Here is a 20,827-nt window from a genome sequence, read left to right on the forward strand (position 1 = left end):
AACTATATTTTTGGGTTGCCGGCTAAGGGAGAGTTCGCAAGCAAGATAACCAAGATGTTAAAACTGTATTTCTAATGTGAAAATCTGTATACCAAAAAAAAAACCTTTCTAAAATCAGCAAGGCAGTTTCCTGATATTTTTTACCTTATGTGAAAGCGGTCATCTTAGTGATAATGTTCAATAACGACATATATGTAGGTTCTCGGAAATACTGGTCACTTTCAGTGAGGGTCATTAGGAGACAGTCACTGTACTTCATGCTCTGTTATCGGATGTGATGTAAAGCATTTAATAAATAAAAGGCTGAAAAAAAACGTACCTCTAGTTTTTGTGCTGATGCCCAACTGTCAGATAAGAAAAACGTTAACGAAGTTTGAAGTTTACAAATAAAGGCTGTGACACTAATTTCCCTTGGGTACCGCTAGAGGGCTCCCCAGCTCATTTATAAAAACGCATTTCAAAGTTAACGCCGTTGAAACCAATTTATTGTATCTCGCGGAGCGGCATTCAACTTAATTAAAGCGTTTTTTATGTTTCTGGTATTTTTTCGATAGCACAGGAAACATATTGACTTTCGCACACAATTAAATAAAGTAAATTAACGGTTTCGGACGATGCATTAAAGCGAAGTCACACAAAAAAAAAAAAAGTCAGTAGAAAAAAAAAAAAGAATTCAGTTCTTTTTGAGATCTAATTAAGACGAAGGGATGCAAAATAAAGTCAAAAAAGACCGCATACCCATCATAGAAGACTCACTTTTTTTACCCTCCATTGTTCTGACGGGAAGCAGATTCGAAAGAACATGCACATCCGGCAGCCATCTTAGAAAATGGCGGATAATTTGAAATGCAAATCGTATGCAAACGATGTACTCTTCGGAATGGTTCGGTTCTATTACCGACATCAACACTAATTAAAATTTAATTTTGCTCGAAAGATCCGGCTCCCAGATGGAAGTGGTTAATTAATTCGAAAGGCGAGAAACTCCCCCTTCCTTGTATTTATTTCGATGGAAATCGTCTGCGCGAGTAGTTTTCGTATCTGGCAACGTAAAATTAGATCTGGCTGAAGCGCCGAACTAAAGCTCCGTTATTTCCATCTCATCTTAGCGAAGAGTTTTGAGGGAAGATGTCTGTTTCAAATGGAACTAATTAAACATTTTGACTTAAGTCATTCGATTTAACGACATCCAGCGAAGTTTGCTTTCAGAATTAAGATTTGAAGTTGATACTTTGTAGCAAATTCTAGAATTTAATGGGGAATTTATACGAGGCAATTATATCGAGGGAAACAACGTTGCAGTTACTACATACAGCACATACTTTAATTTGATATATAATATGTTAAAAGCAATTAGATGATATGGAGATCTAATATGTTAAAAGCAATTAAATGATAACATTTTTTTTTTTTTTTTTTACTTGTTCATATATTTCTGCAACAAAAACAATTTTTATAACAGATTGCATATTTAATTGTTAAAATAAAAATAAACTTTAAATATTTAAGTTCAAAATAATAAAAATTATTTACAATATGTAAAGTGATTTCGTTGCTAAAACGTGTATGACCTTAAGCAGTTTTTCTAATCAGTATCTACCGACATATAACTACGACATCATAATTTTTCCCGAAATTTACGAATTTAGTTTGTGAGAGTTATTTCAGATTTTATTAAAATTATGCTTAACTTAAACGTTATTTTCTTCTCCTTTTGACTATCGTCACATATATTAAGTAGTTTTTCTAATCAGTGTCTACCGACATACAACTATGACATTATAATGTTTCTCGAAATTTACGAATTTAATTTGTGACAGTTATTTTATATTTTACTAAAAATTAAGCTTAACCTTATTGTCCCCCCCTTTGACTCTCGTCACATATATTCATACAGATCAGAAAGTTGTGAAAATATAAAGTACGCGCAGGAGAGTATAAAAAGTCTTGCTTAAACTTACTTCGAAGAGGCACTTCAGGGTCTAAAAATTAAGCTTAACCTTATTGTTCCCCCCTTTGACTCTCGTCACATATATTCATACAGATCAGAAAGTTGTGAAAATATAAAGTGCGCGCAGGAGAGTATAAAAAGTCTTGCTTAATCTTACTTCGAAGAGGCACTTCAGGGTCATTTCACCTCGCTCCGTTTTTCTGTAACCATGGTAACGGCAGCTACGTCAAATGATTCATTTCTATAACTGCCTTTTTTTTTTTTTTTTTTTTTTTTTCCCAGTTCTTCGTCTAGCGCAGGTGTCGGCAGCTATTTCAGCTGCGGGTCGAAATGAACCAAAATGTGTATCTTAAGAAAAAGTTTCGGATTAGTGGTATTTTCATTTTAATCAGTCTTTTTTCGTGAATAACAAGATAAATTTTATTGAGAAAATAAATGAAATGTGCTTTGCACTTTAAACCTAAAAATTAAAATAATAATCCTAATTATAAACACAATCATAACTGAATGAACTTTATTTTACTCTTCGACATCAATGGCTCCCTTGATGCTGAAGCGGCCGAGCGGTAAAAGTGGCTGAACACTGGTAGTTCGGTCCGAGGTTCGAATCCCGCGAACGGGCTGGCTGCATGGGTGTTTTCGTGGTTTTCTCCATGTGTAACGTGTATACGAGCCAGTTTCCCTTAGAAAGTCCTCCACGAAGGCATCCCTCCCCGTAGGCAGATAGCACTCGAGGCTTTGCCGTAATTAAATAACCTAACCTAACCTAACCCTTGATGCTGAGCTCGTGACGTCAGTTTAGTCAAGTCTGGCTTTAGTTAGTCGTCTTATGACGAATATATGCATCTGAGTTTTTCGTAGTTAAGCTGCTCCTGCTCTTGCTCTAGTTTTCCCCATGTGTGACGTGTATGCGAGGCAGTTTCCCTTAGAAAGTCCTTCACGAAGGCATCCCTCCCCTTAGGAAGATAGCCCTCGTGTGCTTTGCCGTAATCTAAATAAACCAAAGAAAACCTGTTCTTACTCGAATTTCATGTGTGAAAATATTTGCTCGCATTTGCAAGTTGAAACGAAATCTCCAGCATCAAAAAACCTAATGAGTATAAAACGTCACTAAAGCTCTGTTATGACTTTACATAAGAACACCTACATGCGAAACTAAAAGTGAAGATGGATTACACAATTTCTACTGTTAAAATATTTAATGCTTCGGTGAAATTACTGCATCAAATAAGGTTAAAGGGACTAAAGCACTTAAATGAAATAAATTCCAGGCGGAGGCGTAGTTAATTCATGAATCTCTTAGAAACATTCTTGAACTTAGCTTAGGTCTAACATCTAATTAGCATTTATTATACTACCACAGCAAATTTAAAAGCCTCATCCATCAACAAAGCAACCGACAATCGATTTGGTGGATGAAAGTTCTCCCTCCCATTTGACGGAAACATCATCCAAGCAACCTGGTCTCGTCCACTACTCATCGGAATTTGTCTGATGGCGATGTAGGGGCTTCATTAAAGCAGATAACAACAACGGGCAGTGGCCTTTTAATGGGCACTCAAAACTCTCAACGTAGTTCATTCGCCAATATGGAAAGCATCGCAGAAAGTACAAATTGCTGAGTGTTATGAACAAATCTCGCATTTGCCGTCAGGAGCCTGCCCCGGTCAGAATTAAGGGAGAAGCAGGGGGATCGCACATATATTTCCTGTCCAGATATTCGGTCGGGTTCAATAAGCTTATGAAGTTAACATCCTCCATATTTATAGAAAATCCGTTTACTAATTGGAATAGAGTCCAGTAGAGTTTCAACAGAAGTCTTTGTTGTCTCGGGACTAGTGAAATTTTCAATATCTCCTTCGCTTGTGTTTTCAGTATTACTCTCTGCCTCTTCTATTCTTGCGACATTTGAAACGATATCCGCATAACTCAAGCACTGAAAGTCCGGCTTTGTCCTCTTCCTCAATGTTTATTCCATCGACAAATTCGATTTCAATTTTATGGTATATAATTTCAGTTATTGCCTCGACTTCTTCACGATTAAGTAAATCACTGATTTCTATATATTTTATATATTATATAAATCTCCCATTTTTACACACTCTCCGGTAATTCGAGGGAAAATTTTATGTCAATATTCGAAACAAAAGGAGCACATTATAAAAAATCTGATGTATGCGCCACATGACTTCCTTATACAGAATATTAAATTATACCCATTTTTCCTTGCATTTCATTTAAACTTATTGGACTAAATTAAATCTAATTCGTCGATAGCGCATAGACCACAATAGAATAAATACACTTTTTAAAATTCACTATATTTGTTAACCGCAGAGACACTCCAACACTAGCGTTAAATTTCATTCATTTCTTAACTCAGAATGCGCAAAATTTATATCATCTTAAGAATTATCTAATCGTTGACGCATGTTTTATTCAAATACTATAATAAATCTAAAACGATGTATAAAAGAAATTAAGCAAAGAACAACAGCAACAAAAAAAAGAAAAAAAAATCCATTTTTCACAGACGGTTCAGTATTTCTCATTCAATTAATTTAGTTCTCACTTCGCGATAAGGCAAAAATGCTTTAGAACTCTGTACTGAAAATTATGAAGTAAATCTGAAACACTTATTTTCTCGAATAAATTCCAGAATGGATTAAGCATGATTTAATTCGCAATAATAAAATAAGGCGTTATCTTTGTTATTGCGAAGCTCACTTTCTCCAGATTTGCAACAAATGTACTATTCTGCTGTTTCAAATGTAAACAAGCAATGGGCGCCATGGAAAAAATTATTAGGCTTAGCGGCACTTAAACAACTTTTAAATTGTTGATAATTCTAAAAATATTGCATGCAGATTTACTAAAGGCATAAAAACCTTAACCGGAAGATAAGAACAACATAATTCAATCATTTTGAAAGCAAAATATGTACAATTTACAAACATATAAGAATAAAGAAACTGAGATCACTAAGCCGAGTAACAGAGTGGATATATATATATTTATATACTTTTGGTACGGCCGATTGCAACCAAAATACGAAGTGCACATCTACATGTTATAGCAGTCCTATATACAAAATTTCAACGTTCTGAGGCTACTCGTTTTTTAGTTATGCGATGCGATATACATACGCGCGTACGTATGCACAGACGCCCCGAAAAATTCTCTTTAGAATTCATTTTAAATTAATTTTACAATTTTTTGATAGGAAAAAAAGTCCTTTATCCTGTCCTTACATACAGATGTCACGCAAAAACATTGTTAAATTGCGTTCGATAGCGGTGAAAATGGATATTTGCGTTGAAATGTGATGCCTGAAACTTTTCGCGATTATACCACTTCCTTTTTACTTCGTACAAGAAATTAAAAATGGGGGGAATAAATAAATAAATTAGGAATAAAGAAACTAAATTATAAATGGTATTAAAGAACAGCATTTACAAGAGAACCTGTACGCTGCCTTTGCGTTCAAACTCATGTAAAAAGCGTCGGTTAAAACTTTTTGTTACGTAGTGCTGTAAATAAATAAAATTCCCAAATCCTACGACATCTATTTATTATTTCACATTTCCTTTGGTACATTCTCTTGGTAGTTCCTCTCTTTAGCTAGACAGTCCTTGTGTATTTTGCCATTATAAAAATAATCTTTCAGGAAATTTACTGTAATTACCTGTTGCGAAGTTTGCAAGAAATAAAACCATCCGCATGGGTTCATTCTTGCTAATTCTGAAGTCTGCCACCAGAGGTCTCTGACTTCTCTGCAAATTAATTATTACTTCAACAAATACTAAAATGCTGTTTTTATTAAAAAATAAAAAAAAACAAATTATTTTTAAAAGTATCCATTTTAAAGAAGCATTTGCGAACGCACTAATTAAAAAAATAACGATATAAAAAAAAGAGAAAATATTAGAATAACAGTATAAAATATAATGATATCGCTGAGCTCGCAGTCTACCATTCTGCTCAAGCACTTAAACAATTTTTTTTTTTTTTTTCTTTTAAGCTTTATTTTTTACACCACTTACTGTTCAACAACAAAATCACAAAAATTTTTTAAAGCTGCATAGCAGCATATGTTCAGAATTCCCGATGCAATGTTGATTGTTGCAGTACATGTTTATAGTTTTTCAGACTTTTCCCTCTGTATGCATATTCAGTTTTCTTAGTAACATGAAGAATAATTTTTTTTGTCTTTTTAGTATTAATTTTTCATGTGCTAACTTTATTTACTAAATATCCCGTTCTTCGCATTTACGCCACATTAAAATTCAGTTCAACAGCAAAATCACAAAGTATTTAAAAAAACATACCTTTAGAACTCCCGATAATGTGTTAGAGGTTGCCATGCATATCTTTATATTCGCTATATTATTTCTTTAAAAACTAGCAGCTCGCGCGATATAATAACTTTAAAGAGTCTTGCTAGGATAATTTCATAAAAATATCGAATATTTCTAACTAAGCATCACATTCTTTTAATACTTGTTTATTTAAACCAATTTCGTTAAAAAATAGGAAAAAATAGTTTCGAGAACTGTGTTTATTGCTTTAAGATAGCTTCGTTTTTTCGCTCATTACGAGTAACCTTCCAGATATCATCTGAAAGTATCTTAGGCTGAATGGCAGCATGCTAGCGTGTGGAAGGTAAAAGTATTTTATTTCCGGCTGCTTCAACACATCCTTTTCATAAAACTGAATTTGTTAATTAAAATTGAAAGATAAATATCTTCATTTTTCCGAATGGCAACAATCTCGCCCACTCTTCGAAATGATTTATTTGGACAGTGTTGCTACTGTTCGCTTTCAAATCGTTGAGTTTGCTAATCAAAATTTCGCTAAAGTTTTGCAAAATAGGAAATAAATAATAAAGCAAACTCCAAATTCAAACTTCCAGGCACCCAAGTTCAGGTGGAGGACTACGTTATTCAAAATTGGATGGCTCTAGGTACCGTCGTTTTTTAACAGTGCAAGGAATATAAGTACATGGATGCAGATTCTTCAATATTTAATTTCTTTAAAAATAATACACGGCCTTAATATTTGGGGCAACAATTTGAAAAGTGATACGCCGCTTAATAGTGAACCAACGCAAAATCCTATTTCGAGACTAATAGTCCTTTCACGGCTAAAACAAACGAGTTAAAAGACAAGAAGTCGATTTTAGAATATCTTCCATGAAGTATTTTGCTATTATAGAAACTGTGATGCGACTAAAGGAGAATCGTTTTTATTGGCACAGAGTCTTTATAAAAGTACAGCATTTCTGTACAAACAGAGATGAACAAAAGATCCAGATAGTAGTCGGGTATGAGCATGCGAACGTTTTAAATAATTTAATAAACACTGACTACCAGATTACTTGGTTGGATAAAAAAAAAACCTTTGTTCTTGATTTTATTTATGCTTTTTTTATTTTAGAATTTAAACCATATAAAAAGAATACTGTGTTTCAGGAAGCTATTAAATTATTTTAAATGAATGCACACTTGCCTAAAGTATTCCTTAAATGTCAGCCTACAAGCATTAATGAAAAAAAATAATTGCGTGCCTATTTTTATTATTACTACACTTTATTTTACCTGTGAGTTCATGCATAACTGCAGTTTTCAAAAAAATGGGGTGATGCTATACACCAATTCCCTACTTTTTTTAATATCATGATGCGTAACTTAACTTTTAATATATATTGTGTGAACTATTGGTGTTATTATTATTATTATTATTATTATTATTATTATTATTATTATTATTATTATTATTGATAAAGTGTAAATTTTCATATTTTTTATTTAACATTATGTTTATTACACGTTTATTCCGAGTATGTTTTTGAAACTATTAAAAATAGAAGTAATTCTGTGCGTTTAGTTTTAGATTACATAACTGATTTGATTATGTTAGTATAGGAATTGTAGAATTAAAATGGGTTAGGTTTTAAATGAATTTTTAAAAAATCGCCTTTTTTAATTTTGTCGAAAAAATTGCCTTTTTTATTTTGCTTTAAATATATTCTAAACTAGGTAGGATAAACGAAAATTGCTTTTACTTGCATAAAATAAATGCAAATTTGGTCTATATATAAAAGCTAACCAAATCATCCGGGGATATTTTGAACAACCAAATGAGCAGTGGTATCAGTTAATTCGAGTATTTAGAATTCTATGCTACCTTCAGTTCGTAAAAAACAAAGGACACTACCATTCACAAGATTTAAGAATGATCCATTTACAGCATTTTGATGTTTTTTTATGTCCCAAAGCTTTATTACATTTGTATATTTGCTATGCAAAATCTGTAATTATTAACATACAGACCCATTTATTATTGTTTATGAGTCAAAGAAAAATTTACTACATAAGAGAATAAAATTAGATTATCATTATTTATCCTTTAGTTTCGTTCCACTTGGAAAATTTTCTCTGAGAACTTAGAAAGTTTTGTAATCTTTTTTTTACTTTTAGCTTAAATTAAAGTAAATTAATCAATGATTAATTAAGCGCATGAGAATCTTTTGAAAGAAATATCAGTCTCAGTATTTAATGTTTAGCGGTGAATATATTTGAATAACAAAGTGTAACCAACAAAAATGTCTTGCAGGTACCAAACTTTAGATTTCTAAGAGAAAATAAATATAAATTTAAATGTTTTTCTTGCGCTATATTATTATTACTGTTCATGTATGTTTTGATAGATATTTAGTAAGCTTAATAAATAGTTAAAATTCATTCAAATATTTTTTTAATTCTGTTAATAAAATGTTTCACTTTGTTAAAAATTTTAAAAAAATGACCAGAGATCTGATTTTAGATCCTTCATGCGGCCCGTGTGCTAATCGAGTTTGAGACCACTGCATTAGGTAAACTCACACTATCCGCGCAATAAAAAGGAATTTCCATAAAGTTTTCTAGCAAGGGAAGAGGGGATTAATAAATAAATAAATAAAATCAGTATTAGAGAGAAAAATGTATACAAAAGCAAGAAAAGCAGTACGACGTATAATCGCATCGTAAGTTCGAAAAATCCAAGCGAATCCCGTGACGCCAAATAAAGGTCCGCAACTTCTTCCCCTTCTGCTAGTGCTCAGCTGCTTTATAAAAAAATGCCTTAATATTGTTACGGATTTGGTATTTGAATAGATAATGTTAGTAGATTTTAGTAGAATATAAATAAAATTGTTTTATTCCACAGCGCAATGCAGCGTGTGATGAATATTAAAGGAAAGCTAAGCCGGAAAATTAAAAATACAAGAGCACGTGCATCTAACATTTAATAAATAAATATCTCTTTTCGCTTTCGAGAAAATACCAGAAATTTCGCGCACGCGATTTAAAATCATATAAAAAGGAGGCAAACCTCTCAGTTCGTTGGAAAACAAACCCACAGAGTACAAGGATATCATAAACTGGATCCAAGATCCTAAAATCAAAAAATTTCTGAACAGTATTGTTGAGCACGTTGAGAAGATCCGCGCTGCAAAAACCACGGCTGAGAAGTTTACTGCCGGGTTCAAAGCAGCCATGACACTGATACGATTTGCTGAAAGTGAAGAGTAATCACCAGCTTAGAAGCATTTGAGGGAATTTCACTATGTTTACGATTTCTTTCAGTTTTTCAACACACAGGTTACCCTGTTTACAGCAGCAGAGCTCGGGGTCAGTACTTGGGTGGGTGACCACCCACGTGACTGACCTCGACGTATCATCTTTCTTCAACTAGTGAAGATACATCACAGCTTGTACGGCGGCCAGATGCTCCTTCTCCAAAGTCTACTTGACCAACTCACGTGCATTAGCACATGTCCCTGCTTCACCTTTGTCGGTGCGGTGTAAATCACCTTAATTTTTAATTCTTCCCAACGCCTTAGGGCATATCTCCAACAGAGACGGTTAAAGGAGCAGAGGCTACTAAATGCCGCCTAACCATTCACTCGATTTCGATTTCGATTTCAGTTCGTTGTTAGAGTTAGTTACTTAGTTTATTGTTGTTTTAAGAGTTTGTTTAGGAAACTGCTCTTGTTGATTGTAGCGAATTCGCGGATTAGCTTTCTTTAGCTGTTTTCACTTAAGTTCTCTTGAACGTTTGAGTAGTTAGAAGATAACTACTGTGATATATTGTGGTACTGCACGATTATTTGAGGACATTTAATCATATTTGTTGTGATAATAATAAATTTTCTTCATTTTTCATCGGACTTGTGCATTCATTACGTAACGAACCCGTACACACGCAACAATATCTTTTTGTCATCCGTGCTTTAAAAGAGTGCGAAGATTTAGTATTATATTCTACGGAAAAACTTTATAACAGATACAGTTTTTAAATGATGAAACTTTAATCCAAAAAAATCCCAAAACCGGCAAATTTTAGAATGAAAAAGTCGGCAAAAATCCAGCAATTTTCAAATATTCGCCAAAAATTTAGAAAATTCACATGAATATCATCTTGAAGATTTGTTTATGCTCTATCCGACGGTGCAAACAGTGAAATTCTGAGATTTTTTAGTTTGTTTATTAAGCAAAGATATGCGGGAAACATCGTTTCAAAGTTAAATTAAAGCTGTTTAAATCGAATTTTGAGAAGCTCATTTTAGTAATTAGGATTTTTTTTATCCTGGAGACGTGAAAAATATACTGGGCCTTCACCGGGACAAAGAACCTCTTGGCCGGGACTTGAAACCTGGACCTTGTGAATACTGAATACGCGTCGAGTATGCTTCCGATTAAATCACGAAGGCATGCGGAAAGGAGGGCGAAAATACCTTATATACTCCCTCCTTTTAAAGGGCGACTGGGGATTAGGGGACCCAGTCGCCAAATCCTATTGGTGACGAATTATCGTCCACCACCTTTTAGTTCGAGCGGCACTGTAGAGCCATTAGGTCTTTTTGATGCTGGAGACGTGAAAAATGTGCGATGCCCTCGACGGGACTCGAATCTGGACCTCTCGAATACGCGCCGAGTGTGGTACCTTTACATCACGAAGGCATGATGGAAGGAGAGAGAAACTACCCTATAATTTCACCAGACTGTATTGTCATCTACTAGCAATATGTGTGAAAAATTTGAGTCCGATAGCCTATCAAGAAGTGGTTTAAAATCGATGACAAACCTTTCACTATGAGACAAACGACCATTAGTGAACAAAAGCTTATAAAATTTTTTTTGATAGAGTTGTAGTAATCAATAAGAGGATTAATGCACAGAGAATTGTCATAACGTATGCAATGGACCCTGCGTCATTATCGACAACTGTATGCGACATTCGCTAGGTAGTGGCATAAGATGGACACTATAAAAAGGAGTTTTGATCAATGTGTAATAAATAAGAAGATTAATGCACATATATCACGTTCACAGATAGCTGCGATCGAAAGATCGACACTGACATAGCATCGATATTTCATACGATTGACGCCAGCACAAGATCGATACAAGCATAGCACTTAACTGGTTATACTGGTAAAGCAATGGTCTCAAACTGTGGGCCCGCGGGCCACATGCGGCAAAGCAATTTTATACGGCTCTCGAATACATTTTCTATAAATTAATTACCATTATTATGACAAGAATTTGAAGAAAAAGTTTTAAGACTTTAATCGAATTTTCGAATTCAATTTTAACGTCATCTTCACTACCAAAACGATAGTGAGTAACGCTCCGGTAATTCTAGAAATGAAGTTTATTAATTCACACTGTGTTATAAACCTTTTTCAAAGATTTAAAGATACAAAATTTATTAACCTTTATTAGTAATTGTCAGAAGATAAATATCCTCAGGTACAAATTTGCGCTAAGCAATTAGTTACTTAGTCCCTGTTAGGGAGTTCATAACATGCAAGCAGTTTTTTCCGTAGCTGAAAATTAAAGTCTAACAAAAGAAACAGACTGCCTATGAGTATCTACAAACGGGTGATGACGATACTTCCTAGTAATTTTCCTCCCTCCAAGATTATGAAAATCGTAACGCCATGAATTTGTAGATGAAAGGTACAATAAAAAACAAAGAAGCTTATAACTATTTTCAAACAAATATGTATTTTTCTATATGCTTCACAGAAAATGGTAATAAATAAAAAAAAAAAAAAAAAAGAGAGAGAGAGAGAGAAAATAGGTTGTAATTATTTATTCTCAAGTTTTGCCCCTCTTGAGAAGTCTTTCGTACATTTCTTTCTAGTTTAAATTAAAAATAACTTATTTAATAATTACTTCAATATATTACAAGTAACTGAATAAATGTAAATCTGAAATTTTTGTGTCATTTTTATATGCATGTCTTGAAAAATATATAGTATTTTTTTTAATTTAGTTAACAAATTTTGTTTTGTTAGGTTTTTCCCTTTTTAATTTTATTTATTTATCTTTATATCGGGGTCAGTCGGCTACTTTAAGACTGCCCATTTGGCACGGGTGCAATTTGAGTTTAAGACCACTGTGGTAAAGGATCGATTCCGACAAGCGTTTCACTTTTCAGAATACAGACAAAGACTATAATTAGAAAAGGCGAATAATCAGGAAGGAACGAATTTGATTAAATTATTATTTTTTACGATACTTACAAAGAATCGACCCTGGCACTCAGCTTGAGCCATTTTTGGAGCTGCCATTTCAATCCTATTCCGCAATCCCAGAATTTCTGACCGATCCCTGTAGGAAGCAGCTTGAAAACCCTGGACTTGTAGACTCCCCTCCTGCAATCTCTCTCCCGTTTTGCTTACCCATCGAAATATCGTCGACAAAATGGCGCAACGTGCCTTAATTAACTCCATCGGTGTCATAACGGCTAATGCCATAAACAACGAGCGGGCAGGAGGCAATGAAAAATGGCAACATTCTTCGATCCATTAGAGGTGGCCATCAGAACCGCCCCTCAAGCCATCAAGTGCCTGGTAGAAGTTCTAAGTGGAGTTAAGATTCCGGTTTGTCGAACTTCGAATAAATTGCACGAAAGCGTGAGTAAAATTGCGCATGAGAGGGAAATATTCAATTATGCAAGAATAATGATGAAGTGTAATTTGATTCAAAATTTTCTGCCAAAGACGAAGTGCGTGTATTAATTCGAAATCCTTACGTTGCCTTGAAGTAAAACAGAAAGATCAAAAACATATTTGTGAGTAATAAAAACCAGAATAAATACTTAGATGGTTAGCATTTTGATATAGAAAGGCCATATTTCAATTTTTAATACGTAATATTATATTCAATAATTAAATTTTAAGGCTATTAATTAAACAGTGTGAGAATATTTTCTTCTATACTTTCTTCTTGATCTTTTTATACTTTTACCCGCTTCATTTTATTGATATATAGTAGAATTTCATTATCTGGCATATAAATATCCGATATTACTTAAAAATGATCTGGAAGTTAAGTGTCCATTCTAGTTAAAAATCCCCGACTGCATGAAGGATATTCTTAATTCATAGTATTTCACCTTGAATCAGTTTAACAGAAGTTGGCAAAAATAAAAAATTAAGTCACAGTGAGAATGTATGAAAAGAAGCATTAGTTCGCGTATTTTGTTCATAAGAAACAATGGCACGTAAAATCTGTGAATCCGAAGTTCTTTTCATGTGATTGGTGGCAGATAAGAAATGTGGGACGGTTAGCTATATTACCCTCCAACGCGCAAATATCAGCAAAATGCTGTAGGTATTAGAGTACAATAAGATCCACAATCAATTTTCACTTACATAATCAGTAATAGCTATACGCTTTTCCGTAAAATATAGCAAAAATATATTGTACTTGTAATTTTCTTCTTAAAATTAAGAGAAAATATTTTTGCTCTTATTTAACATATCATAAGTTTCTTAAACTAGGAGATCGAGATTTGAAATATTTAAACGAACAGACGGAATTGGCAAGCACGAGGGTTTAATTTACTCATTCTAAATTTGACAGTTTTTAAAGAGTATTCGAAAATCAGCTTTTTTTGATCAGCTTTAACCACTGTTAATTTCGGAACAGAAAGAGAAATACACTGTAAATACCATAATAATTCTTCATTTCTTGCATTTTTATACATATATATGCTCAGCATGTGCGTCAGTTTTTGAATGGCGTCTTTCCGAGCAAAGTTTACCAAATATTTGGGCACTGAATTACCTTAATTGAACCTTAGTCCCTAATTGCCTTGAAATGATCTTTACGGCAATGGTCTTCAAATTTTATTCATTCGTAGAATCCACCAAACTATAGCCTTTTGTTTGTGTGACCCGAACTAACCTCAGAAAAATAATTGTTAAATAAGCGCTAAAACATATCGAGGTTGGTCACATTTTTCGAGAAAAATAGAAAAAAAAAAAATAAATAAAATATTATTTCATTATAATTTGACTCGTAGAAATAGATCTGCATGTTATTTAAGGTATCAGTTACAACAAAAATAAGAAGTATTTTTAATTAATTACTTTGGATGTTTAACTTTTCCGTCAGCTTAATTAATGTCAAAAATTCTTTCAAAGTTGGATTTTGGTACAAGGAATCCCTAGAAAAGTTGCGTGGAACCCCAAGATTCTGCTGAGCCTTATGTGTAGGTTATTGCTTTAAGGGATCCCACCGAAGCTCTTTCTCTGCTCCTGAAACGCAACTTTCCTTAGATCATCTTATTTATGAACAAAATCTAATCCTTAAAATAACTGAGGATTAGATTAGATTATTTATATTACAGCAAATCACTCAATGTTTATTGAAAGGGGTGTTTTGTGGAAGGCTTTCTATGGAAAATCGGCTCACATTCATGTTATATAGAAGGAAAATCATAAAACCTCTCATGCAGATAGCCCGTCCCGATCGGAATCCGTACTCGTGTCGAACCACGAGTGCTCAGGGATTTTACTTCTTGGCAGCTAGGGGCTCTTAAAAAACATTGAAGAATATTTTCATTTTGAAAAAGCTGGCCCAATGTTTGTAATATTCCAACCTACACCTAAATGTGTGCAACCTTGAGAGCTGGTAAGCGAATAATCGCGTTAGTTCAGAAGACAGAAACTCAAGAAAGGTTTTTAATCAACCTTTATACTTTATCGCTCAAAACAAAGTTCACAGTCGGTCCTCTTCTCAGGACGTACAGAAAAGCCTCGATTTGGGCTGGAGCTCAAGATTACTAAGAAATAAACTTAACTATAAAGATATAGGCAAAGCTATCAAAATTCTACAGCAATTGGCCTCTTAAACGCTAAATAAACGGCGAAGCTATCAAGGGCCTGAAATATGGCCGGTCGTAGTAATAACTTACAGAGAGTATAGCCAAACGGCGAACGCGCGCCGGTCAGAATCTCTGGCTCTCTAACGAAGTCAGTGGAACTTCGACTTAAAATATTGTTCTTCCTTCATTTGCATTTAACCGCGATTCTAAGAACACATTCTGGCAGAAAATTTGTAAGCTGAAATTAGAAGCGACAGGAAAGTGGCTTTAACTAAATATTAACTGTTAAAAACTTAGGATAAACCTTACATGTTTCTAAAAGATGGTAATTACAAAGACCTGATTTTGACCTAGACTTAGAGGCCTAGACCTAGTGTTCCACATAGTAAAAAGTTCCAAAATTACCCTGCAGCTTCTCATTATCCTGTTTTTCTTTCATAAGAGAGGGAAACTTTGAGTTTCTAAAAGAAAAAACAAAAAGAGGGTTCCTAAAAGAAAACTTTGCTTAAAAGTTTGCTTGAATGGATACATCCAGTCGTGTTGATTGCTATTACTGTAAATTGCACTACATTAAAATATTAGAAATAGATCTTTTATATGCAGTTATACGCAAATTTGCATCCAAAATTACCATGGTTTAAACTTGCGCAAAGAGTTACAAGCAACCTATACTTTATACGGTGGTGTTGAACGTTAGTGGTACATTAGTGGAACCGTCAGTGGCCAATTACAAAGATAAGATGGACAGAAATGACTCGACATTATTTCTCGTTTCCCTTGGTGAATTTTCAAAATCGCATTACGCTGCAGAGGAGGAAGAACACAGACCCTTAGCACGCCTGCGTAAACGGTCATTCCGCCAAAAACATAAAGGGCGTTCCATCCTGTCGCGGTTAATTTTCCAGCAACCCCCTTTATCGTGCAGGCATCTTCAAAGGCAAGACCCCATTTTCGGTTATTAAGACGCTCTGACGAGCGCCGGATGAAATGAATCCGGAGTTCGTAGCGAAAAGCAATCAAAGAAAAGTGTTAAGCTCTAATGCACTAGAGCTCGCGCCAGTCTAGCAGCTGTGATGCCGGTATTGCGCATGATTAAAAAAGTAGATTAGATTCGGTAATTTTAATGTCCTTAAAAGTGAAGTTTCTTTCCCGCACGTGCTTGGTAAATGGTGCTCAGATTTCTTTTTTAAGACGTGTTTCTTTCTTTTCCGGATGGATTGCAAATCTGTAGAGACACAGACTTGAAATCATTTTAAAATTATTTATTCTTTCAAATAAAGTTAAATTTTTACCATTTACGAATTTTCACTTATAACATGTTCAGCTGAATATGCTTAAGAAGTTTACAAAGCGAAGCAAATTTAAAAAAAAACACATTTAAACAGGAATATCTTTTATATAATGATAAATTTAAAATTTTATTAACTATTTTGAACTAAATTTATTTGTATTTTTAAAGTTAACTTGAATTATGCATATTAAATTACTGTTTTAGAATTTAATTAATTTGATTTCTATTACAACTAAATTAGCATACATTTTAATTAGAAAAATAATTTTAAAATTTCACCATCTCTCTTTAATATTAGTATTAGTTCAGTATTAGAGACTTTGAATGAAATCAAGACAATTAGTTCCTTTGTTAAAAACTAGCTTAATTTCTCAGCATAGCTGATACTGTGAACTGGCATTATATCAAATGAAATTAAAAAAGAAATAACAAATAAATAAACAATACGATACAATTTCTAGTATTTCACAGGGCTTTAAAATTATTTCTCCTGCTTGTACTTTTTAGTGCAATTATTATGTCGTTAATTTGTAATATACTCATCGAACCAAAATAAGAATTGCCAAAACAAAAAATATTACTTTTAAAAATTCAAGAATTTTAATTTGTTTGTCGAAGCTACTGTGCTGTACGCAATCATTCTGTATTTATATAGTCTGTCTTATCATTCTCCTTTCTTATCTCTCGTCTTCTTATCTTTCTCTTATCTGTAAGCTCTTTCTTACTTCTCTCAACCTGATCTCTGTTTTACTCTCCATAGGATACGATATCATCCTTTGATTTCTGATTTCTCTTATCTGTTTCTGCCTTATCTCTTATTTCTGTCTACATATCTCTTTTTTTATCTCATCCTATCCTATTCTTTTATTTCTGATTTCTCTTATCTCTCTGTGCTTTGTTTCTTAATTTTTTCTACCTTATAGCCTAATACATCTTTCTTTTTTATCTGATTTCTGTTAACTTTTTTTTCTTTCTTATCACTCTTTGTCTTACATCTCCTTCTGTTATCTCTCTTTGGCTTGCATCACCTCCTTTTATCTCTGATCGCTCTCTGTTTTATCTCCGATGGCTCTCTGCCTTATCTCTCTCTTATTTCTTAACCATCTGTTTATTTTTTTAATTCTTATTTCTTCTCATCTTACCTTTCCCTCTCTCTCTTATTAATCACTTGCCACCGTTTTTTTATCAAGCTTGCCGTTTTTCTGGAAAAATTAGACTCCTATATTTTACAATATTTCATTCTTTGGCACGTGACAAGCGCTCTTTATTTGTCTTTCACATTTAATCTGTCTGTTATTCATAAACAAATCAAGCTATTTAAAAGCAATAGATGCTGTCCTTTAGAATATTATTTTTTTATTTCTGAATCTGATACAGTTAAATAAAAATGGATTTAATTCATGATGTAGCTAATTAAAAATATTCAATATTTTTATAGAATTACGTTATATATTTTTTCACTTTTCAAATATACACGAAATACATAACGTGTCCATGTTAGTCCAAACGTATATTCATTTACTATCCTATAAAATATTTCGTTATTCCACTTAGGCTATCCCTGTTGATAATCTACACTGATAAACCATATAAAAATTTAAAAGAACTCTTTTGGGTAAACATTAAAATCTCAACACTTCCATATCCTTTTTTTTTTTTCTTTTAGCGGGAAAATGTGTTTGGTATTAATGGCTTATACTGAGATACCACTATATTTTATTAAGCAATAAGGCATGCCAGCCATACATGGTGGCATTATTCCTACAATGATCTGCTGAATATATTTTCACAATGATTTTTTTTTAATGAAACCTGTGTAAGGTGATAAGGAGTACACATTACCGACTTAAGCTTATCAGTATATTTTACATTTTCATTGTCGCATGTTTTCCTCAGCGCTAATATATTTATTGAAATATTTCTGGAACCCTTTCTTGGTTATCAATTTCGAAATTAGTTTATGCTTGTTGCGTTAAATATAGCAATATTTATTGACTTAAGTTTTTAGTCCAAAGGGGCTTTGTCCCTGAAGGACTATTGTTTTCGTTTTGCGATTTTGCGTCGGACTCATAAACGTCGGTTCACTTTTCAAACTGTTGCCACAAAATGTTAGAGTCCTGAATTATATTTGAAGAAATTAAATAATGAAAAATCTGCATAAATGATTGTCTATTTCTCGCATTGTGATAAAACAATGGTACATAGAGCCATCGAATTTTGAATGACGAAATCCTACTGCGAATATGGGCATCTGAAATCCCAAATTTGGAATTTGTTTTATTATAGATTTTATATTTTGTAAAACTTTAACGAATTTTTGATTTACAAACTCAGTGCTTTAAAAGCGAGAAATGGCAACGTTATATAGAAAAAAAATACTTTTATCTCCAGCTCGCAAGGCTGTGTATATCGGAAATTCTAAAGATATGCTTAATTTAACATTATTTTGCGATATTGCTCTTGAACTGAATTTTATGGTTTAAGTGCAAAGAACATGATATTTAATAAATAAAGGTAACACTCAAAACGTTAAAAAAACGCCCCTTGGACGTAATTTAAAATCTGAAACATTTCAGATTTTTTATTTATTTATTTTATTTTATTTTATTTTTTTTTTTTTTTTTTTTTTTTCCCAATGGCAGACTGTGAACAATTGCAAATGTAGCACAGTCCATTAATCTATACAATGCCGGATGTGGTGGTCTCTTTATTATGGAGGCACCTAATAGGTGGGCCACCATCACCTTTCCTATGAAGGGACGGACAGTTACAGCCTTCTCCGGGATTTAAACCCAGGCCCTTCGGCGTCGCAGTCAGCTTCACTGACCACTATATCGACTGGGCGGCTTATTATTGACTTCGATTTCGATAAAGGATTTTAAAAAGGTAAATGTTTTGGAATGAACATTTTTGGCAACAGATTATTACCAGAAATGAGAAATACCGCCTGCTACTTTTAAATTTATTTTTCATTTAAAATACTGCGTGTAAGCAAGCTGTGCATTGAAAAATAGTTTTTTTTTTTTTTTTTTTTCTGCTTTCGGAAGAGAAAGATACCTTTTCCATAGTTCAAAACCTTAAGAAACGAATGGTATTAAAATTTCGAAGTGCAAAATAAGCAACATTATTAACCGGAAAGGGAAAAATCGCCAGTCATTACTTCTACATGGAAACGAAGACTCCAAACGAATACCCGAAAAAAGCGCCTACGGTTTTTAATATTTCTAAATTAAATCGCGGTAAAAAGAGAAAAACTGCTGACGCAGAAATCGATAATAAAGTCTTTAAATAAATCTGTAACAGTAATACATAAAATAATAATTCAAGATTTATAACATAAAAAAGATAAAAAAACATAATGTTCACCAGCTTTTGCGGAGATCTGAGGCTCAACGCAGAACAATTTGTAGAACCCTGTGTAGAAACTATTGAGAAGATGAAATTCAAGTGCATTCTGACTCTCGGTAAAGCATGGGTTTACTTAAATAACTCACAAAAGAAGGCTATTTATTGCCGATAATGAAGAGAGAAAAATGTATAAGCCCGGTTCCGTCTGTCGCAGGATTCTCTAACAATGAAAACTTAAAAATAATGAAAAGGGGAAAAATCTTTAAAATCATCTCATTTTTTAAAATTAATTTTTAATTTTTTAATTCAGTTTAACTCGATTGCTCAGGTAAAAGTTTTACAACCAATATATACAAAAAAATTCCATTTCTTTATCCGAATGACTTTCAGAGAGTGAATCTTCATCAAAACAAAGCAACATGTCGTACTTCGAAAAGTACCACTGCATTCCTTGAAAAAAAAGGAAGAATGATACAGGTATTGCATATATCCCTTTTCAACGTATTCCTGTGAAGTCCCCTGATGTTCCACATACGGATTATTGTGCCTTTGGTCTTTCGAAAAGAGCTCTTAACGCAAACACACCCCTATTGACGTACTTTGCATAGTAGTGGAAGATAAATGGATATCGGTACCCCTGGACATTTTACAAAACACCCTTCTATGATGAAAATCACGATGCAGGTTTATAGTACAGAAAAAAGGCTACTATATCGAACATTTAAAGATGTACTCTTAAAGTTTTGAATAAAAATTAAAGAGGCCTGTTCTAAAAGTATGTAAATACCCTCTGTAATTCTGACAATAAATCTGCCCTTGTTAATAAAGACGAGCGTCCGTTTGATGATATTTTGTCACTAAGTTTTCAATCGCATATTCTACTGAAGCTTTCGCTAAGACATTTAAATTCTTAAACTTTTGTGCAAGCAGTTCAATATACGTTTTCGATAAAGTCTGCTTTGCATGACACTCAATAATGAGCATGCGTTGTTTTGTTGTTAGTACCATTTTGTTTTGCATTCAGTTAATCAATAAACAGCGTCTGTTGCAATTTCTAACAATCCCTTTGCTGT

At 33.3% G+C, this 20,827-nt stretch overlaps 1 long non-coding RNA gene across 1 annotated transcript in view; it reads right to left on the reverse strand.

The window, feature by feature from the left end:
• LOC146999205 (uncharacterized) overlaps positions 1-12,823 on the reverse strand; it is a 30,947-nt gene extending 18,124 nt beyond the window's left edge. The window contains exon 1 of the long non-coding RNA XR_015039524.1: positions 12,525-12,823. This is a non-coding gene — a long non-coding RNA (uncharacterized LOC146999205). The remainder of the gene's footprint in view (positions 1-12,524) is intronic.
• Between the last annotated feature and the right edge of the window lie 8,004 nt (positions 12,824-20,827).

The sequence above is a fragment of the Stegodyphus dumicola genome, chromosome 1 (genome assembly GCF_044657685.1).
Source record: "Stegodyphus dumicola isolate Sdum_Otavi_A_Nest chromosome 1, ASM4465768v1".
Taxonomy (NCBI): domain Eukaryota; kingdom Metazoa; phylum Arthropoda; class Arachnida; order Araneae; family Eresidae; genus Stegodyphus; species Stegodyphus dumicola.